Below are 24,189 nucleotides of genomic sequence, written 5' to 3' on the forward strand. Positions count from 1 at the left end.
ACAAATGCCAGTTAGAGAGAACTAACAGAATTAGTCATAGCAAGAGGTAGCAGACCAATTTGTTAGTCTTTGCAGAAAACTAAAAGGAAATCTATAGTCACATTTCTCAGGTAAAACACTGACCCTTCCCCATTTGCCTAGTTTGACTCCCCCTCCGTCCCCAATATCAGATGAAAGTGTCTCTCCTATTTGAATGGACTCAGTCTAGTACCAACTGCACATAAGAGGTGACCTTGTATGCAGGAACCACTCAAGGCAGAATTTTATAAGAGAATAGTTCTTTACTGCTGTGTTTTCTCCAGGAACATGATTTCCTCACAAGTCTGTACAAGCAGCTAACATTATGGCTGCCCTAAGGCCATGCACTTTGTCAGACATACCTGTCAACTCATCTGGAGGTAAAGCAATGAGTCCATCTAATTCCCTCCCAACTACTTAAGAAACCAGAAGTTAGTTAACTTTTTAAAAATACAGCAGTAGTTTAATATTGTCTTAAAGCATTATTAGAAATTACTTTCTAGTTAGACAAAAGCAATTAAAAGCTGCAAAAAAATAAACAGGTCACCTTAATGCAACAGTTCTTTTCACATTTGGTGCTCAAACAAGGTATAACTTGAATGAGTATTTGTTGAATCTCTTAATTTTTAATAAAATTTAATACACCTGCTTTTTAAAGTAGGCATCAGCAACAACATTTGTAACTAAGTTAGGAAAATGCACATTATTAAACAAACACACAAAAACTGAATGCAATTTACTGATATACAATTAATTGTTCCTACACACACAGTGACTCTACATTAGAATGAGATAGAATTCAATACAACATGCAAACTGCTTGCACATAAAGTTGGGTAAAACTACTATAGTAACCTATTGTGCTTAAGCTAAACAAGACAGGCATTATTTCCATTGAACTCTATAGAACCCCAGTGACAGTGCGAAGTGACTGAGGAAAGAGTACACATTAACATAAAAATTCTGAGTCTACTGGAGAAAAGCAGCTTTGTGGAAATCTGTAGAACTGAAGTACAAATACAGAAAAAATTATCCAGAGCAACTACACAGTACACCACAGTAAACATCTTCCTACCCTGAAATACTCTGAGAAGGAATTGAATTTGAGTTTGGTTTTTGTTGGTAGTGTTTGTGTTGCGTTTGTGTGTGTTTGTTTTATTGGGGGGGGGAGGGGGGAGCTTGGGGGGTTGGGGGGAGGTGTTTTTTGTTTTTAGAAAAAAGTTGTTTTATTAATTAAAAAAATGAGTACAGTCTGTCCAATATACAGCTTGTTTTCTAAGCAACATTTATAACTATGTATTCCTGCTGTGTTGCAATATCACTCAGATTCCAGTATGAAATAAGTTCTCACTTCTCTGTTTAATACAGGGAAGTACATTAAATCTTACTGCAACAAGTCTGCAAAATGGAACATCAGCAATCAACACCCCAGTGAAATACCGAAACTACCAAGCAACTGGCTACTCTGAAATGGGGAGGCATCTAGGGGAAAGTTTGCAGATCTCCACTTCATCCTCACCAAATACAGAAACACTTAGGAACCAAAATAGTCATGTAACAGGAGAAAAAAAAAAAAAAGTATTTCTTCCTAGTTCTAGCTATCATCGACATCTAATAATTGTAGACAAGACAACGGAAGTAGATCCTGAGTCTGGGCAATGGACACGTGGGCAGTACTATTCTGGAAATGTTTGCTTCCAGAGAAAGAATGAATACCACTTGACAGACCGCCTATGTGGTCATCTGAAAGATTTTTTTAAACATGAATCAGTATCAAAAACAGCTGTCTTCTGATTCAATTAATAAGTAGATTTCATAACAATTGAATAAAGAAGGTGGCATGTTCCTTACGGAATAAATTAAGTGTAAATGATACACTGCAAAGATTCATCCATAGAATACATACAGACACTTCTAGCCTAAGGGAGCACAAGAACTAAAAGTGCTCAAACAAAAACAACCACCCACCCCCAGTCCATCATCATTCATATAGTCTTCATAGGAGGTATGGGATACCAGTAAGGCCCCTTTCCATGCTATGAAACAAGGTCATTTTACAACATTCTGTAATTTAAACATAAATAGAGAAACATCTGTTTACACTGTGCTTAGCTCTACTGCTAACTAGAGAAGAGAACACAAGTAAAAAGCTGTTTTAGTAAAATCTTCACTGAGCAGCATGCCCAACATAGTTGGGCAGTTGCCGGGCTGAATACTTAAGGGAAATGTAACATGTAAAAAGGACAGAGCATCAAGGTGGTAATACTTGAATCAAAATAATGGGGGTTGCTGTCTGCATGCAAATCAGCATGGTTATCAGGGGTTGAAAGGAGACAGTACGTATATTCTAGTCAAAGCTGACACTTAGAAGTCAGTAAGAGCAATAATAATAAAAAAAATCTGTCAGTTAGAAAACTTAAGTTATATGTTAACAGTCCAGGCATGGAGTTGGGAGGAGGGAAAAAGAGAAAGAAGAAAGTAAATTAACTATAAAGAGAACTGCTAGAGAAAATATTTTTAAATAGGACTAGACAATTAAATTAAGCACTGCAAATTAATTCCAAGCAAAATTATGATTTCCTTACCAGTGTTTCTCTCTACCTCTAGGTCTATACAACATCCAAAACAAATCAGTTTTGCAGTCCTCCTTCGATCAATGGCCTGAGCAAGATTAGATTGCTTGATCCCTCAGGTTAGGAAGCATATGAACACATATGCCTAAAATACATACCAGAAATAAATGTATGCATCAGTAGAGCCAGGAGGTTTGCGTGTGCCAGTTGAGCTCAGTTCTCTTTTCTCTCTTTAGCAGCTATGTGGATCATGTGCACATAACCTTGTGGCTTAACTGAAGCAAAAGGAAAAGAAGCTGTTGGACAATTATTTTATTACTTTAGGGAAGGGATAAAAGACAGGGGAGAGTATTGCATTAGTGGGTGAAACAAAGAGAAGGAAAGAGTATGAGAAAGCTCCAGAAAAGGGAGCATGTGGGCAATGAGGGGCATGCAGTAGAATGCATGTCCCAATAGAATGCGCTGTATCACCAGCCCCTCATCAACCATCCATTGAGCTTATGGCCAACACTGGGGGGCGGGGGTAGTATGAGGGATTGCTTTTTCTGGCAAAAGAAATAAAAAGAAATTCAGTTTAGTTAAAATTTATTCATGTTTCACTCCGCACCAAAGTAACAGATAAAAAAACCAGACTGATTTTAAATCAGCCAGATGAGTGAAGCATTAATATTACATCATCCACTTCAGTTGGATATTCACAAAGAAGAGAGAAAAGATATTCTGGAGGTTTTACCAGGATGGAACACTCATTTTATCCCAATACTCCAAGATACCCTTATTTCTGACAGTGCTCTACACAAAAGGTCTATACCTCACGTGACCCTGAACAAAACACCTTATGTCCATCCAGAATATTTGTTGGATTATATTTCTACAAGATCCTTCTAAAATAGGTACCCTTATTCATTCTCATTTTAAAACTTTTAAGTTTTAATCTCCTTGAACTAAAAGGAAGATTTTAAATTTTCTGGATGATGACTTGAAAAGTTTAGAAACTAACAAACTATATCTCAGCAAAAAGTTATTAAGTATACCCCGCAGCACCAAAATACTCTAAGTTTTCGATTTTTGCTTCAGAAATACTGTCACAAGGCCTAGTCACAGAATACTAGTCACAGACTTGCAGCTGTTCCACTAGCAACTGTCATGTTGTTCCTCTGTCATGAATGTATCTGGTTTCAAATTGTGCTTTAGTTCACTGTTGTCAAACCAGGAAACCTGAAGCTTCCAACAATGAAATAATTACTTCAGTATGTACTTCTAGAAGCCATGCACACAACACCTCATAGTAAGCCACACACACCTAACACAATGAAGAATTCTCTTTTAGTTTCCTGTGTGAGCTTAACAACAAAAACATACCAGGGCAACAGGAAGTTAAACATGGAGGTTCAAGACAAAATAATCTTATTTCATAAAACACACTTGTGAACTACAACAATTTCAGTATGCAGTCTGGCAATTTTTATATTTTCAGTTATTTCTTTAAAGAGACACTCTGCTACCCCCAAAAACGAAAAAAAGAAAATCTTAAATTAAGAAATAACCTTCATTTTAACTTTGTAGCTACATCACTTCACTACCTTGATACCAAATGTCAACCCCAACAACTCATTATAGTGGTAACAATACTATGACAGAACAAGTTTCCTTTCTATCTCATCCAGTAACACCATACTTCAGTAACTTAAAATCTATCATGGTTTCATACACTAACCTGTTAGAGAAAAACAAAGTAGTTCAAACACTTATTTCTATTGTGTAGTTTAAGAACACTGTTTCAAAGTCAAACCATATCAAATGCAAAGTAAGAGAGACCCAAGATTACCTTGCTAAATCTAAAAGTACCATAAATGCTGGCTGCCCTGGAGACCAAGTTAGCTGAAATGCATACAGCTGTCATATAATCCACACTCTTCCTCCTCCTCAGACAAAGCTACCAACTGCCAAATGTAATCTAATAATTAGCATATGTAAAGCAAAAGGGCTAGACTATGATATCAGTTTATCTGCTCCTTAGAAAATAGTTTTGAATTAAACCTGCAGCCCACTCTGACCTTCAAAATTCTAAAAAAAGCTTGCCAATGGGAACAAAACAGGAAAAACAAAGAACTCTATTTACAGGTGTATTGTAAATTTTAAAATGAGCAGGAAGATATTTCTAAACGTTCTCTTCTTAAAAAAATAAGTCAAGCCTACTTTAGGGGAAGATTAAAACAATCAGAGTCAAAAATCAAAGTCACATTCTTTGTACCTGGCTTCTAAACATGATATGAGAGGAACATTTGCATTCATTTACTGCAAAAGTAAATATCTGTGAATGGTGCTTTGGAGCCAACTGAAAAATAAAGAAAGGCAAAGTAGAAATAGACAGTCTATCTAATCTGTCAGTCACCCAAACATAATTAGCTGGTATCATCATTGACAATAATGAAGATCACTTTTCTATAATCTCCAAGAGACAAATGACAAAAGGAAGGATGTCACATACAGAAACGGCTGAACTCCTCCTTTCTTCTAAGGAGACAGTCAGTATATATGCTTAACAAAAAGTAAATGAAATGGAAGCATGTGTTCCTGCCCCTCCTAGAAATAGCCACTTCAAAAAATGTTTACAAATGTAGTTTATATTTTTGAGAAAACTTTGTTGCTGCAGTGGACTTTGAGCCTCAGCATTTGCTGGCATGTAGCCCTGCCCTTCCTGAAGCTGTCCAGAGCACTGGTCTTAAAGATGACAGAGAAATCTCAAGAAATTTCAAGAAGAAAATCTTCCTTTTTTTTTTAAGTATGATTCCTTCCCATCCATATAACTTTCTCCCATTTACAATAAGATGAAACAGAAAAACTGTATACAAGCGGACACTAGATGAAGTGGAGGATCTGGGAAAATTTTGTATTCCTGCTTCCCCCCCAGGCCTCCCCAGGCTGCCATGCATGACAGAGTACACACTCCATTCATAAGGAGGACTTTGATGAGGCAGCAAATCAGGTAACTAGGCTAAATGACAAGAGTGAGATGGCAAGACAAAGAAAAAACTGCAAAAAGTCTAACAGGTAAGAACTACAAAGTATTATTCATAGTAAATTAATAACTTTTAGAGGACTAACAAAGACAGAGTACTTGTGAGATTTCTATTTTTGAAACTAGATGCTTCCCCACCTCCTGCCCCCTCCTCTCCCCTCCATCTTTGCAAACAGACAGGGCTCAGAGTGTGCTGGGTTAATAACCAGACCAGGTCAGCCTGCAAGAGATTATTTTAAGCTGTCTGCATTTTTTAGATAGGAGTGAATGTGACAGGCTACCCAAGAGAAGACCAAATATAACAAGAGGTCATCTGTATCATATCATTGTTATTTTAAGACTAAAATTTACTAAAAACAAAAACTTAGATATTGCATAGACAGGGTAAAAATATTACGGCATAGCAAGTTTCATGAAATTCAAAGTACTGATAGTTCTTTTAGACAATCCATTTATGACCCCAAAAAATACTTCCAAAACCTCATTAAATCTTTCCCCCATAATGAACTGAGCCTGAAAAAAATTCTGATGTCTATTACCCTTCTACCTAAGCTCACTAACTAAGGAATAATCGACCTGAGCATTTTTCTTACAACTTGATTAAGAAAGAGCTGCAAGTGAACTTGACTTAATCTTTTTAATTCACAGAATTTATCAGTATGTTCTAGCTTTTTTCTGCTTGGAAAATACACATCAGTTTCTCCCCTTTTCTTATAAATTTTCTCAGAATCACATAAAATCACTGAATAGTTGAGGTTGGAAGGGACCACTGGAGATTATCTAGCCCAGCCCCCCTGCTCAAGCTGAGTCAGATAGATTGGCTGCTCATGGCCATGTCCAGTCAGGTTTTAAATATCTTCAAGGATGGAGAATCCACAGTCTCTCCTGGAAGCCTGTTCCAGTGCCTGACCACCCTCACAGGAGAAGTCTTTTCTTATGTTCAGATGGAATGTCATGTATTTCAATTTATGCCCATTGCCTCTTGTCCAGTCACTGGGCACCACTGAAAACATCCTGGTTCCATCCTCTTTACACCCTCCCTTCAAGTATTTATACATTGATGAGATCCCCTGAGCCTTCTCTAGGCCAAACAGTCCCAGCTCACTCAGCCTTTCCCCATACGAGAGATGCTCCAGTCCCTTAACCTTCTTTGTGGCCTGCACTGGATGCTCTCCAGTATATCTATCTCTCTTGTGCTGGGAAACCCAGAACTAGACACAGTATTCCAGGTGTGGCCTCACCAGCACTGAGGGACAGGACCACCTCCCTCAACCTGCTGGCAACGCTCTTGCTCATACAGCCTAGAACACCATTAGCCTTCTTTGCCACAAGGACACGTTGCTGGCTTGTGTTCATCTTGCTGTTCACCCAAATCTCCAGGTCCTTTTCTGCAGTGCTGCTTTCCAGACGGTTGACCTCCAGTATGTACTGGTTCATGGGGTTATTTCTCCCCAGCTGCAGGATTTCACATTCTCCTTTGTTGACCTAGGGAGGTTCTTCTCTGTCTATTTCTCCAGCCTGTCGAGGTCCCTCTGGATGGCAGCCCAGCCATCTGGGATATCACACACTCTTCCCAGTTTAGTATCATCAGCAAACTTGCTGAGGGTGCATGCAGTCCCATCATCTGGATTACTAACGAAGACATTAAACAGTACTGAACCCAGTATAAGCCCCTAGGGTACAACACTAGTAACTGGCATCCCGCTGGACTTTGTGCTGCTGATCACAGCCCTCTGAGCCTGGCAGTTCAGCCAGTTTTCAGTCTATCTCACTGTCCATTTATCAAGGCCATCTCCCCTCATCCACCAAGCCAGCCATCTCATCATAGAAGGCTATCAGGTGGCTTAAGCAGGATTTTATCTTTTTAAATCCATGCTCACTACTCCCAGTCACATTCTTGTCCATCATGTATCTGGAAATACCTTCCAGGACTACTTGCTCTGTCACTTTCACAGGGACAGGCAAGGCTAATCCGCCTGTACTTCCCCAGATCCTTCTTGGACATTTGCTTTTCTCCAGTCCTCAGGAACCTCTCCAAATTGCCATGATCTTTCGAAGAAAATCAAGGGTGCCCTCACATCGACATCAGTCAGCTCCCTCAGCATTCATGGGTGCATCCTATCAAGTCCCATGGACTTCTTTATGCTCAGTTTGTTTAAATATTCCTTAATTTAATCCTCCTCCACTGAGGGTAAATGTTCCTTACTCTGCACTTTCTGGGATTCCTGAAGGCCAGTCTTACCAGTGAAGACTGACGTGAAAAATGTATTGAGTACTTCAGCCTTTTCTGTGTCCTTTGTCACCAGATCTCCCACCCCATTCATCAGTGGGCTCACATTTTCTCTAGCAGCATTCCTTCTACTGCTTATGTACTTGTAGCAGGTTTTTTAGTGCCCTTCACATCCTTCACCAGCTTTAATTCCAGAAGGGCTTTGGCTCTCTCTGAACCATTTTCAAATTCTTGTATTTTTTTCATTTCTCATCTTTTCCATTATGTTACATGTTCTGTTTCTCCAATTTTCTCTTAGAAGTCTCTCCTTCACAAATGCATAGCTCTTTTTTCCAGCCTTCCCACTCATCCTGCACAGTTCTGGTACCAACCAAAACAAGCTCATAGGATATGGTTTTGACCCATTCTTCAGTTTATCTTTAAAAGTATTTGCATTAATTCTTAATTATTTCAAATATTTCATTAGAGATATTTTCCTGCATGAGCCAGAAACAAATCACTTCAATTAAGATAATTTATTGTAATCCTTCACTTTGTATTAAAAGAACAACACACAATTAATTTTACTGAAATAAATTAGACTATATGAATTAAGAGATCAAGATACTATGCATCCTTTCCCCCCTCCCTCCCAACAACTTTCTTTCAATTCTTTTTATTTGGTTATTAGGGCGTTTGTTGTTTCTTCTTACATCTTTTTAGTATGCACCAGTGGCACATCAGCCTCTTCCTCAAAGATAAAATACATACTGCATTTGCTGAGGGCTAGGGAAAGAAGGTTTTACACTAGGTTCTCACAGTTTTTTCTTTTAAAATAACCATCTCTTTCCCTTCTAAGACTCATCACTCTCCAGCTCTTGATCCTACCTCTCCTTTACTTATACCCAACCTGCCAACACTCCCTCTTTTTTCCCCATGCCCTCTCCAAAACAGCTAGCACAAAACACAAATTAGTAAGCTCTTCCGTTTTATTAACTTGAATGTTAATTCACCTTGACTTCTATTTTGGATGAACCTCACTAACAATGCATGCCTTCACAAGTAGTCACCTAGTGCTTCTTACTGTGATCTCTATTATTTAGAGTGACATAGCATTTCAATAGGTGAGAGAGAGTCCTACTACTTCCCAAGCTTCAGTAAGCTAAAAGGACAGATCCAGCCAACCTAATAAATCTTCCCAGAACCACAGACTTTGTGAAGCACAGTACAGAGAAACCTAACGTAGCACAGGTATTTTTTTGGCTCACTGCCTTTAGGAACCAAAATAGCCCTCTGCCTGAACTGATAAGTCCTGCCAGATTTATGACAGTCAGAAGGGAACCAGACTGGGAAGACCAACTCTGCAGATTGATACAATTTTACAAAAACAAAAAAACAACCCATATCATTAATAGTATTTTGTAGTATGTGATCTAATAACTTTTTAACAAAATATTGGATCACTTACCCATAACCTGTCCACCCAGGTGACAGATGAAGGAACTTTTATGACTATGTACCACTCCAAAACTGAAGTATATAGCACACCATGCCTTGAAAAATAAAGCAGCTTGATATTTTATTTATACCTCACTAAGTATATTTTAATTCTTCTCACAGAGGAAATAAAGGATAACAATTTGGAGATTGAAAAGGGATATTTGAGACATCAGACATCATACAGAATTACTGAATATATTATGTTGCTATTGACAAAAATGGTATGTGCCTATCTGCATTTCTAGCTAGTTATTTTTCACTTACTGGTTAGAGCTAAAATTCCATCATTATTTCCTCACCACATCTGGAGTACTGTGTTCTGGGTTCCCCAGTACAAGACAGACATGGAATTACTGGAGCAAATACAGTAAAGTGCTACTAAAATGATTAAGTGATTGGGGTATCTTTCACATGAGGAAAGGCTGAGAGAGCTGGGACTGTTTGGCCTGGAGAAGTCTCAGGGGAGATCTTAGCAGTGCCTGTCCAGGGGCAATGAAAAGGGAGCCAGACTCTTCTCATTGGTGTTCACTGACAGGAGAAGGCAATAGACACAAACTGAAACACATGAAACTCCATCTAAACATAAAACACTTTTTTACTGTGAGAGACAACAGAACATGTTGCCCAGAGAGGTTGTGGAATCTCCACCCTTAAAGATATTAAAAACCTGACTGGACTTGGCCCTCAGCAACTTGCTCTAGCTGACCATCCTTAAGCAGGGCAGTTGGACTACATGATCTCAAGAGGTGCCTGCCCAACTCAGCAATTCTGTGATTTGTCTAATACAGTTTGGCTTCTGAAAACAATTTTCTTTGCACCAAATGCATGCCATGTTTTCCATGAAAGTTATATCACACTATATACACATTATTGGATCAAATTTTCTGCTATACTTTCTTTCTTTGCATTAGTTTCTGAAAATATAGTATGTTTATGTACAAATTACATTGTTCTATCTGCCCCCATATCATAACTATCAACACCATATACAGACTGTCAATAGTTTAGGTTTTCATTAATTCACACAAATACATAAGCCTTTAGAAGCAGGTTCTTTCCCAGGTCACAAATATACTACCAAAATATCAAACTTCAAGATCGGTAAGTTGTCCCACATACGCATGTCCCTATACAGTAACTATCAGAAATATGAAAGGAATAGTGGTTCAGTAGCTAGTGGTTCAGTTTATCAGTAGCTAAAGGTGAAGAGGGGTGGGCTTATTTTAAATTTATTTATTATTATTAAAAGGAAATATGCCACTGCATGCAAAAGTAAGACCAAATGCTGCATTTAGGTTTACTGCTCCTATATTCACTTCATATATTTGGACACATGCTCCCAATTAAAAGGTCACCCAGGAAGCAGATGATGACTTAGGCAAATATGGATAAGCTTATCACTTAAATCTGACACTTACATATTCTGTGTGGACGTACAGCCTCTAATTTTATTATCTGTTCCTCTGCTTTAACAGTACATCTACAGACATAATGCAGGCCTGTGCAGTTGCAAGAGCTAAACAACCTAATATAAGCAATTTAGATTCCTTTTTAAATAGTTGAAATTGTAAACATTTCTCAAACATTTAGTTTTGTGTGACCATTTTTTAAATACATCTTAAACAGAAACAAACCAGATATTTTTTACTTTATAGTGTTACCATTCTTTATTAAACAGTCAACTACTTAACTTTTTTCAGATACAAAACCACTATCAGTTTTCTACCATGAGAATAATTTCCTTTAACTTTTATGCCTGTACTTATGATAGAAAAAGAGTGAATAAGTTCTTATGGTCTGCAACATACTCTAGGTTTACATATTTCAAAATCAGGATTACCAAAACTGCTAATCAGTACCACTGCTACCATAATTGTAAACTATACCCAGAGAATTATTTTGACATAAGCATTTTCGCAGAATATATGGAACAAAAACAAACAAAAAATAAAAATCAATGTATTTAGTCCATGGATGAGCAAACCACAAATTTCTTCTCCCAGTTGTAAACAGCAATATTCCTTGTGTTACATACCTTGCAAATTATGAAAGAAAAACAATGTACCTCATTAATGTATCAGCACATGCAAGATTAGACATCTGCAATCCTCGTTCTTTTTGCAGTATTATTCTATTACAACTACTATTACTTTGAACCATAGAAAGAGAGCAAAAGAGAATTACAAATTATATTTTTCAGCTTCTTCCAGATTTCTTTAAACAGCTACTATGCCTTGGCTAACTATACAGCCAAAAGAGAAAGCAAATGCAATACTAGAAGTGGTTATCATACAATACTAGACTACATTTACTAGTGTTAAGTTCTCATTTACTACATAACTAGCATTATTCAAATGCAGATATTCTTGACAAAAGGTAATACAAAATATGTTAAAATATAGTCCTCTCAGTCTGACTATTTCTGAAGCAAAACACACTTTATATAAAAGTAGTAGGTAAGATTTTAAGAGGTACACTGCCATTAATATAGCAGAGCTTCATTGGCCTCAGTAACACAGGATTCTGGTGATCTTATTTCGTATTACAGAACAGACCATTTATTGAAAAATGGAGTCTTAGATGAGAAGGGGAAAGAAACTATTAAGTTGATGTGAGCAAAAGAAGCCACTTAAAACCTGATAAATGATAACATGTAGTTATTGAGCATCCACCCAGTTTAACTGCTGTAGCGCACAGAGGGCAGAGGGGCTCAGGTGGCTGGACAGAAAGTTCAGTTTTGTTTCTTGCATCAAAGCATCAGCCAACCATGCCAAACCACTGGCAAAGGAAGGTCAATTACTCAGACTCTCCTAAATCTATGATTCTTTGAATAGATTGACAAACCTGTACAGAATCTAAAAGCAGTTATCTTACTTCATACAAATCTCTGAATGCATAATAAATTTAAAACTAAATTTTAAAAAAGTCAATTCTTCTTTCAGAATTTTATTTTTCCTGGAAACAATATGTAGTTAGAAATGAAAGGTGAAAGTTGTACTGGTGTCATCAATATGATACAGACAGAAAACTACTACACTGGAAAAAAATGTACAGACTGAAATTGCATGTAGAGTATCATAATAGGTATAAATGTAGGTATAAAGGTAGGTATAAAGCAGAAATTATCTTCAAGCCTGCATTTGGAACACCTGGAATATTCTGGAATGACAGCCCTGTCCTGTATCTTCAACAGGCATGGGTACTTCACAAGCAGCTGCTGTTAGAAATTCTGCCCTCTCTCTGCTCTGGCTCGCATGTTTGGTTGGCCTCCCTAGTCAGGTATCTCGCCTATGCTGTAGATGTCTGTCATGGGAACTGCACAACTATACCTGGCTCAGTCAGAAAGAAAACTATTGCCTCACACCAGATGCAGCCTAGTCAGAAAAGCTGGCCACCAGCATGGACATTAGATGCTTGAACACCAGCTTTTACAAGCTTAGTTTGCCTCCTAGGCAAACATAGCTTAGTGTTGAACTTACACACAACAAAAGATTTTGCGACAGTTCCATTAAAAAAAAAACAGTTTTATTTTCCTGCCCCAAAATAGGAATATTTTAGAAAAAAACGGATCATGCAAAATAAGCTTTTGTCAGAAAATAGAAGTTTCTAACCAGCTTCAATAATGATCTTTTCTTCCTGTGTAAAAGAACATAGAGTAGTGGAGGACTGTATTTACTGCAGAAGTATGGTGCTTGAAAAGACTGGAAATGAAGAAACAAGAATGAATACAATAAGAATTGAAGCGTAGCTTATTTAATATAATTTATTTATAATAATACATAATTTATAGTTTATATAAAATTTATCTACTCTTACAAAAACTAGTATTTCAGTTACAACAATAATCAGGAAAAGAAGCTAAATTAGACTAGTTTCTCAGAACATTTACTTATTTTCCTAGGTATAAAGGTATATAATTCCTTCTTTTTGTGCTTTGTGCAAAAAAGAAAGAGCCAAAAAAAGAGGCAGAGCCAAAAAAAGAGGCAGAGCCAAAAAAAGAGGCAGAGGCACTACTACAAAAATTAGCAGCCTAGCTTAGAAGATTACCTAAAACTTCTCTGTGTCTGCTTTTAACCTGATTTGATTTCACATTGATCATATCCTTATAATATTATTAATCTAGAAAGAAGGGAGGTAGAAGGGACTCAACTTCCCCCCCCCTCAATCTGCCCATTACATGGAAAGAAGGAACATGAGTACAGCACTTCTTCCTATGATACCCATTGAAGGGTAACTTCAGTGCTAACATGGAAGTGGGAAAATTTTGACAGCTTCTCTTAAACAAAAGTTTTCAGCATTTTACTTTCCTATTTTCTCTTACAGCAGCTGTAAAATTGTGAAATCCTGAGTTATATTAAAGTGTAGCCTTAAATCTACAAACATTTATTACCCTCTTACCTTTAATTTTTGGTACACACCTCTGATACATGTTTGACATTAGACTGCCCCAGGAATGTTGAATGAGCCACAAGACATATTGTAGCCCTGTACTATTCTATTTCTTCTCTACAAAAGAAAGCTCCCACAACTACTTCTCCCTCTCATTACTATCTCTCTCACCTTGTAATATGAGAAATCCATATTGCTAATTTTGCATATATATCATTGCTTTTCTTTTAAGTTAGGGGTTTTTTTCAAACAGTTTGTAAAAGACTAAGTTTTTCATCTGGACCACAAGCAACTAAGCAAAATTCTGAAACTCTTACTCAAGTCTCACACAATTATACACACTTTATTTTCCACTGTTTATCATTATCAATATGATACTCCATTCTTCAAACAAAAATAATTACAGTACATATTTACAATGTCTGACAGTGACCAGATTACTAGATATATTAACTGAATAATTATTTACGTGGCAGATTTCTCTCTAGATTATAGTATTCTTGGTGGACCCATGGAATGAAAATAGAATGAATTAATTTGATCAAGTTTTTCAAGTTTGTATTGAAATACTTCCCAAATGTTTGCATGTTGTTGAAAGTAAACAATTTCTCTATAAATCCCCAAAAGCAGGTTTTATTCAGAAGTAAACATGCATGCACACATGGACAGGAAGGTGTTCATCCCCCAATAAATTATTCATTTATTCACTGTGCTGCAGGGAGCATGTCTTCATTAGATGACAGATTGTGTTCAGCCAACATGAAGTATTTCTAAACCTGAGCCATACGCTAGAACTATAAAGCAATCCAGTTGGACTAGATCAAGGAGTTTGCAGAATTAGGAGCTATAGGAGGATGACTGCACGTCTTAACTCCTGTTGCAGAAAATATCAGGATGATTTTTGGCAACTGTAGGCCCAGGATTTTCTACAAGCAGCCTAATTAGCCCTTACAAAGGACACTCTTTCAGCCTATTATGCTAGTGTCTATTTCTGGTCATATTAGCTCTTTTCCAGAGGAAGACCAAGCTAAGAATTTCCAAATCACCAAAATTATGATTTTATTTTTGGGTTATCCGATGTATTAAGGAATGCAATCATCCTGTATAATAACAGCTGTATAATAAGTTTTGCCTCAAAGTGATTGTACCATACATTCCAATATTAATGAGAGGCAATCTGCCAAGTTACAGATTTCAAAAAAGACTGAACTTCACTTGTATGCTGAGCCATATAAATGATTCTCTTATGGGTTTGTTAAGATGCTTTAGATATCCCAAAGAAATTCAGTTCGTGAGATGTCAAACATCAAGACAGACAGTAGCACAGCTGCCATTTTATTTAAAAGGTAGGGTAATACTATAAATATACTAAAAATATATTTGTCACTGGTTAGAAATTATGGTTACCTTTGGCTGAAAGGATTCCCAATGGATGCCAACTTGAGTCACTGTTTTTCTGACATCAGTAAAATGGAGATACCTGCAAGTCAAACAAGAAAGGTTTAGGGTTTTTTATTTTTAGGTGAACATGTCCACTTATTATTCTAAGGCATAAGTAAAAACAATAATCTTAAATGAATACTTGTGTAAAACGAGAATCTACTAATTTATACATGAAAATAAAATATCAAGAACAACTCAATGGCTTTAAACTTCGGCCTAGTGTAACACATACCATGTGTATGTGTTGCAACAGAGAATTTAGAGCCATTATCTGCGTAAGTTCCTGGCATTAACTGGAAAAAAAGCTTTGCTAGGGCAAGAGGTCATGAACCAGTAACTGCTGAACCATCAGACTGTTTCATTATGGCTCTGCTTCAAAGGCCATGAGAAAGGGTCCACAGCTATTCCTAGAACTGTATTATAAAAAGCAAGTAGCTTGATAATATTTTCAATTACAAGTCTGAGAAAAATTCACAAAGTTCCCTAAAATTTTTTGAGGGAAGATAGTAGTCAGTTCATCCAAAAAGTTTAGAAACATTCTATGAGAGTCTGTGGGATGACTTACAGCCAATAAAGTATCTAACACTGCAAACTTTACATTTGACAGACAAAAAAAAAGTTGTTGAAACATTAACAAAGGTGACTAAACTGCAGAAAACTCAACCTCACAAACAGGAAAATATTATTACTTCTGAATGAAGTAAAATGAAAGTATATGTAAAGTAAAAATATTTTAGATAGGTCTGTCTGATCAACATACAGAGGTATAGACCATAAAATTATCATGTACCAATAAGGTGATTTGGCTTTCTATTTTATATCTGCGCTAATACAGTTTCAAAGGGAGTTCATTTTAGCATGACCTCAGATAGTAAAATCTAGCTTGAAAATACACAATGTTACATTCATATTGAAAGAAAGGAAAAAGAAAACACACACAGCAGGAACAGATGTTATTTCCTGTACTAAATCACCACCATAGGGATAAAAATAAGTCTACTAAGTATTTTACAGAATAGAGCATACAATGGACAAGAACACAAAGCTTCAAAATCTTAAGTCAACTGCAAATCTAGGTATTATAGACACCAGTAACATAAACAAACAAAAAACCCCATACAGATGGAATACAGGACAGTTTACTACTACCCTCTTTTTAGGCCTAGCCAAAACTAGGCAGCCACTTAAGTCTACTTTTACCAGTATGCTCACAGTAGCAAAAACCTCCTGGTGTAGTTATGACCTAGAGCTTAAGCAAACACTTTCACCAATGCAGCTTTTATGGGAGAGCTAAAACTAAAACTAGACTACACCAGTAGTAGGGTTGACCAACACCATTAGATAACTAATCCATTTGCCAACAAAAGACACAATTAAAAAACCAGGATATTAAAAAGAAAAATCTCATTCCTAACCTAAAAATTACATCTGATGAAGACAAATTTCAAACATAAACCTCACTCAAGTAAAAGCTGAAACTAAAGCCAGAGACAAACGTTTTAACTTTTTAATCAATGAATCCTGGAAGAAAGAACTTGAGAACACAGTAACAACATCTAAAACTCATGAGTATCCAAATTCTAAACAATCCTTGCATATGGTAAAATAAACAGCTGAAGAATGAAAGGAGGTCCAGCAGGACAGATTTGATTTCTCACCTAGATTATTGCTGGGAGCAAAACTATATATCCTTGTACAAATTGTAGATTGGCATGTATTTTAGTCTAATCTGACAAACTGGAAACAACAATCTAAAACAAGGATTATCACAGTTTATAAATGATACACATACTTCTATATAGGTACAAGTCCATACTGTAGTCTTATAGTGTCACTGCGAGATAGACATTTGTTCCAATGTAAAACTGAAATTGAATCAAATTAAATCATATATATATGATTACTGTTTATATATGAGATATATATATATATATATATATATATTTATAAACACACAAAAATATTCAACAAGCCTCTCCAGACAGATAACCAAAATCCATCCTTATTTTCCAATACGAGCCTCTGGATTCATAAATTATATTATCTGGGTAAGAGGAAACATCGGCCATTAGTCAGCACAGAGGGAGAACCAGAAAAGTAAATATATGAGAAGAAAGCAATTGCAAAAATGGAAAATAAATTTTTTAGAATGGCTATGGAATCTGGTCAATTTTCCAAAAGAAACTGGTTTCAATTTTCTATAAATAAATTTATGAAAATATCATAATTATTAATGTTGTCTTTCTCACAAAAAAAATGAAGATGTCTTCATACGTTGCAAATCACTAGAAGAGCAAGCTTCAAAATATCTGTCTCAAAGACAACTTCCAGATTGCCTATTTATGAGAGTAGAAAGTGGAATCAATTGATCCACAGAGTAAAGTAGGATTTAGAGGATTATGTGAGGCATAATTCTTTTGTGACGCAGCCAAATGGGAAAATACTAGGCTTTGTCCACATATGAATTTTTTTTTAATCCGAAGTTCTTACATAGAATACTGCATCAGGGAAAGAAATATTTAAGAATTGAAAAGAAAAATAATTTAATATATTTTAAAAAATAATTCACAATTTCACCAGCATTCTAAGAGTTTTCTTCATAACATCTTGCCCCTACATTCATGAAGATCTACAAATGAAAAAAAAAACTCAAAACTTAAAGTAATAGATGTCCCTTTAAACTCACATAAACTAACAAATTCTAAATCAGATATCAGGAGAAACTATGTCTATTTTCTTAAATGAACTTTAAAACTTATTTGTAGCATTAGACATAATAAGATGCCTGTGCGTAAGGCGATTGTCATACATCTGTTTTTTGTGGACATCTCATCTTTTACTATTCCCAGAGTCCCATCTGGGTTGCTTTATTCTCCAGGAAGTAATACATGCATTTCATTTGCTGGTTTGTTAGTCTTTCCTTTTTCTAAACGTCCTCTGGAATTGAAGACTAGAGTCTTCCTTCTACAGGGAATGTCACTGAGGAAGCTAACTTGGCCAATGACAAGGCAAAGAAGAGTTCACATAAGAAGATACCTGAAACGCAGGTAGAAGTAATTCCTAAATAGATTAGGAAGGCCAATCCTCATTAGTACTCCTGTTTGGCAAAAGGTCAGACATTCATAACTGTTGTCTGCCATACACTGCACCTCATTTTCAACTACGAAAATATGATTTTTCTGCATGAATCTTTGGTATTACTTATGTCCAACCTTTTAATATTTTCTATTCCTATTTTGTTATCAGAGGAAAAGTGGAAAGAGACAACATCAGTCATAATATCAGTACCAGATATCTGATTTTCTCCGGGCAAGTTTTCTTTCTCTACCCAAAAGGTTTGGCTATGCAGAAGAAACTGATTCCAGAAAGAATGGGCAGACAGGCAGCATCCCAGTCAGGAGAGCCGAGTTCCAAGCAGGCTCATAGTGCTCTGAAACACTGTACAGATGGTCACTGCAGAGATAAGCTCCACAGCAAGTTCAGTATGTCCAGAATACCAACTTGCCACAGTCAATCTACACAGTAAGTCTGATGTACCCTGGACATGCTCGACTTGTAGTATTAGAGCCATATTTCTGCTGGGGTATCTGAGGGAAAATAGGAGAACTTTCATGGGAAGGAAGAAGCAGCAGTGAATCTCTGAAAGATAAGCCTAGCAAATCTACTGGGGAAGTTTGAATCAAACTCCCATACATACAAAAAGAAGCTGGATTTATTACATTTGCAAGATGTATAAGGAAACAATTTATTACATGTGAAATATAAACCTAACAGTTTCCTCATTAAAGAATATTCAGGACAAGAACGTAATTACATCCCAGACCCCATTCACTTTGCAAAAATAGTATGTTCAAAATTATATGTAGCCCAGCAAAATAAATCCCACATAGCACCACAAAGACTAGCTAATGCCTTGTTGAGTCATTTCGTCTAGCTTGTAGGATACTATTGGCATTTGTTTCTTCAAGACTCCAAACTTTTAAGAAGAAACCTTATGCTTTCCTCTACCCCTAGACAAAGTCTCATTCATGACTGCAGTAGCTCTTTCGGTAACATTCTACCTAGAATGAAGAAAGAATTAAAAAAATACAGGCAGAAAGCAAACAAGTAGACAAACACAAAAACAAATACAGGCAGCAAAGGAATCACTGTATTTCTTCTGTAAGGACAAAGACAGGGCACATGCTCCATTCACCGAGCCATGCCAGAAGATAGACCACTCCCAGTTACCATTTACACACATGCACGCACTCCAGTCTTATTTGCCAAATAGACCTAAATACCCAGACATTAGGATTTCTGTGTGAGGAACTGGATCCATCATGTTGGGGGGTGGGGGTGGGAGGGATCATTTCTGTAAGAGGGAACACTGCTGTTAAGGCTTTTTGTATTTAAGTACGCATTTTGAAACCAAAATTGGAGTTCAGTATCTATTAAGCAAGCATGATTTTTTACTTTCTTCATTTCCATGCTTACAATTGCCTTTTCTTGGTGTTCAAGTATTAACTACTTATATTATAAGGAGCAAAAGGAATGATAAAAACTGCTGTAATAAATTTCCATTTTCAAGTGTGACTACAGTAAAAGAACTGCAGATAAAATAGATACAGCTAATGACAAGTAATATTGTATGTATATTTTTCCCTACGTTGCTTAGTTTTATTGGCAAAGCTATTGTCTGTCCTATCAGCTTATATATACACCTGAGGTTTCAAGAAAGCCAGATTATTCTATAAGGCCTAAGCAGAATTTAGAGTTAAATACCTAATCCACATTTCTTACAGGTGATAAGAGTTCTTACTGGTGCTACAGAAGATAAATGAAGATCAAATAGCTATTCAGAGACATTAATTTAATAACACAGGCAAGAATAAGACATCCTGATTCATACCAGAATTATAGTTAACATTTTTCACAGGTGAAGCAGAACTTTGAGAATATGTACACTCTACATGTACATTTGAAACCATTACTTTCAAGACAAATCCAATTATGACATTTCTCTAGCAAAGACAACTGTATTTCAAAGACAGCCAGATGGAAGACAGATGTGCAAAAGTAAGTTAAACCAGTAATTAAAAGTACAAGTATCAAAAGAGCTTGTTTTTAAATAAAAGCCACTTCTATAAGCTCTTGGCTTTTATTTTGAAGTGTAGCTTATATCTGATCAAGTTCTCCAATGATCACAAGTTACACTAGGATTTGGGACCAAACCAAAACACTCCATGTCCTAACTCCTGCTTTGATTTCAGCAACTAATGGGGGCATCTAGCACTTCCCAGGGTCAAGACTGAAGTGATTACATGTTCTCTTGCTGTTTATTTCCCCTCCAAACACTAAACTCAGTTTAATTCCATGTAACTTCCAATATTCCCAACACAATAGGTTGATCTGTATAAAGGCACTTTTCCTTCCTTTCATACAGAAAATATCCTGTAAACAGCTTATTTCCCACTAAGTGACTCCTTTTGTTTACAGGAAGAAAAGGCAACAGAAATCTTGCCATAAAACAGTGAGAGCTAAAAAGTTCTGTTTCACTTCCTACTGTGCAGGTGTTTCATACACGAAACCTATTGTAATTCTTCATTTCAGAGAGAAAACATGCTGCTTCTTTTTGAAATACAGACTGAGAAATAGAAAACAATAAGGTTAAGGAAGTAGCAGCATGCTTTACTGTGAAACAAAACAAAGATATACAATAAACAAGCCATAAACAAGATCAGCAATGTATTTTTTCCCCCTTAGCCCTGTAAAATGAGACACAGAAAAACAAAAGGCACCAAGATTTAGAAAGTGAAACGTAATAAAAGCATGGACTCAAGAAAGCAACAGATATCCCTGATCAAGCATTCACTTGGTTTGTATTGCATTCCAGTTCTCCCCAAACTCCACCCTCTGTCTTTCCTTTTTCTGTGTAGTTCCTGCCATAACACACTCAAAGCATTTTTTCAAGGCCCTAAATGCAAGCTATACAAGGCAGTAGCTTTGCTTTAAAACTTGCAAAATCCCTGGCTTTGGACACCAGAATTCTTTTATATGTTGACTTGTGAACTGGGTTTTCCTTCTAAATCCGTTAAATTCTTTCTTAATTTTATGCCGCCCAGATAAATGTGTACAAATCAACATTCCAGCCACCTCTGACTACAAAGAAAAAAAATCCTCCCTTATTTGACAAGCTTTAATACATATGTTGGTTGCAATGTTACAATGTCTATTTAAAGCCCAAACTGGAATTCCCCATTTATAGATTTTTCTTGGACTCTGTAGTCTGAACTGCTGTACCAAAGCCACAAGCACAATGAAAAAAACTTGTGTTGGTTCAGGATGCCTGGCACCTCAATTTGTACACTTGTTTGTGAGTTTCAAAAATACCAACATCCATCATAGTAAGAATTACATTCATCGCTCTAAGATTTGTAATTCTCTATTGCCCAATGGTGTGCGGAAAATACAAATTCTAAAAGAAGTCAAGCAGATTGAGGGCACTAATCATGTAGTAGCCTACACATATCACTGAGTTTAAAAAGAAACTGAGAATTTTATCACTATCACATGCTACCACAGCACATCTATCACAAATACTGTCACAATATAAAATTATATAAAATATAAAAATACCGTCACAAAGTTAAATTTGCCCCTATGGAAGGGATATCTTATTTGATCCAGGCTGGCCTAACCTCACCAGCTACAGGTCAGTTTGGAGCTATTTCACCATTACAGTAAACATTGTTCCCAGTTCTACGTACCAGTCCCTGTGCATGCAGCAAAGGAGGGATGCCTCTGCAGTGCATGCATTTCCAAGCTCTGAGCATCTAGCTGAGTGTAACACAGGGAACAGCATTCAATTACCAGAGAGCACGCTGCCCAAACACCCATCTCGTATCTTAAAGCAACAGCAAGACAGCTGGAAGGACTGGGTGGGCCCAAGACAATTTGAGGGTCATCAGATAGATCACCACTGTTTCAGTCAAAACACTTTCAATGAAACATGCAATTACTTGGAGTTTTTTAAAAGCAGCTTGTGATCAGTTACCTGGGAAAACAAATTACATCACTGTAGTCTGAATACTTAAAGAAAGAGTCGCTAATTAAGGGCAATTAATTACACAGCAGTACTAATTTGAAAAGCAATATCCATTCAGCTTTTGTCTGCTTAAGTCTCAGATTGACTGCTGAGAAGAATCGTTTATGGAACCTGCTGAGCAACCTGTAACTTTGGATGATCCTTTCTCTGAGACGGATAATAAAGAGCACTTGCTAAGAAACACGTAAGGTGGACAGTGCAATATACACTATTGGTTCACTCTCTAATACAAGTAGCAGTGTAAATAGGTCTATCGTTAGGCCATCATAATTTTCTTATATATACTCAACTGTAACTATACCTTTATACTGAATATGAAAAATCAACTAGCCCTGCTCTGACCTGGAAGAGTTCTGGCACATTTTGAACATCACCTCAAGTACAGGATAGTCTTCATTATGACAACAGAAAATGTAAGCTAGAGATAGCTCTACCTTTTGAGCTTCCTTTTCAATTGGGAAAGGGTTTGTGCACTACACCAAAATGATTGTCAGAAACGAACAGAACACCCCACATTGCCCATCATTTCACTAGATGTCTTTTACGTACAATAAATTGGCAATTAATATGGAATGTAATTATTTTTCATAAACAAAGAGCTAAATCTTTATCATTTATGTTATGAACATGCCACTTCACACACTGCCGTTCATGTACATAATGTGACCACCATCTTCATTCCCACCTTTGTTTCATAGAAGAAAAATAAAAAATGTTCAGCCCCAGGCATTTTTTTCTCCCTTTGCAACACTTCATTTTGACCACACTGCAAAAGCATGTAACAATCAAGACCACAAAAAGAGCATGAAACAGTATCAATTCTGGCACTACAAAATATCATGCTTGGACCACAAATTATAGAAAATACAGTAGATAATACAGAGTAGATAGTATAGCCACTTTCAGATCTATTCTTTGTTGCTTTTCTGTTCTCTGCCAGGAACAGCTCAGCATTCAGTCCTCACATTCATTTTTTTTTTTTTAACTTTGTACTATGCCAGACTTCATCACAGAAATGAAGAGGTAAACAGCTTAAATGTGAGTGGCTTGGTATAACCACAGCAAAGTTGAGTACCACACCCCACAATGAAAGGGACAGGGGCTCTTAACTTCCCCATATTTTCAGAGTACAGCAATAAGACATTTGCAGTGCTTTTGATACCCCCTAAACACAAAAGAAGGAAACCTCATGAAAGTGTAAATGCTGAAAGTATTAATGATAAAGATGAGTTACCAGCCTGGAACTGAAGTTACTACACTAGACAGAAAGCATTGATGGTATCCACAGAAAATCATATTAAAAAAAATAAATAAATCGGCTAGAGGATGAGGCAGTACCTGACAATTTCCAATTAATGATAAGAGGAATGAGGCTACTGACTTAGGGCAACTGCTTAAAAGCAGCAAAGAAAAAAAATTATTCACAGGTCATAAAACAGGTGTGAAAAACTTAACTAAATTACAGTGTTGTGAACGTTATTCACAGAAATAAGATGAATTTTTTTTATATATTGTTCCCATAGGTCTGCTTAATATTTTATTTGTCATTAATTTTTGTCTAGGGTGAAAAAATACTTTTTGTTATTTTTTCTAGTGGAAAGCAAGATTTTAAGTACTATAGAAAAAGCCAAAACATTTCGTTATCAGCTCTGTTTTCTTCAAGAGTGAAAAGTAGGATGGTTTTCAAATGCTATCAGTAGAGGGGATTTTTTTTTGGTGTTATTATTTTCTCTAAAAAACAAGAGTAGCGTTTTGTGAATATCATTTGCAAATGCCTTATTGTGTGTAGGATATGCATTTTGACAGTGTTGTTTGCTTTTTCAAATAAACATATGAGCCACAGTCACTTTAGAATGGGGTAATAAAAGAAAGGAGATAGAGGATGAACAAAAACCTAATCAGTTTAAGTTGTGGAGTGGTTGAGAGGGACTTCTGGAAGTCATGCAGC

The 24,189-nt window shown here is 36.5% G+C and overlaps 1 protein-coding gene across 8 annotated transcripts in view; it reads right to left on the minus strand.

The window, feature by feature from the left end:
- The window catches only part of SIPA1L2 (signal induced proliferation associated 1 like 2), a 120,480-nt gene extending 105,285 nt beyond the window's left edge, over positions 1-15,195 (minus strand). For 7 of the 8 annotated variants that reach the window (XM_072856354.1, XM_072856353.1, XM_072856356.1 and 4 more), the window contains exon 1: positions 15,119-15,195. The gene's annotated coding sequence lies outside the window, so the exon portion shown is untranslated. Of the gene's footprint in view, positions 1-2,749; positions 2,867-15,118 lie in introns of all 8 variants that reach the window. The other variant, XM_072856351.1, reaches the window with a different exon arrangement.
- Positions 15,196-24,189: the final 8,994 nt, after the last annotated feature.

The sequence above is a fragment of the Ciconia boyciana genome, chromosome 3 (assembly GCF_034638445.1).
Source record: "Ciconia boyciana chromosome 3, ASM3463844v1, whole genome shotgun sequence".
NCBI lineage: Eukaryota > Metazoa > Chordata > Aves > Ciconiiformes > Ciconiidae > Ciconia > Ciconia boyciana.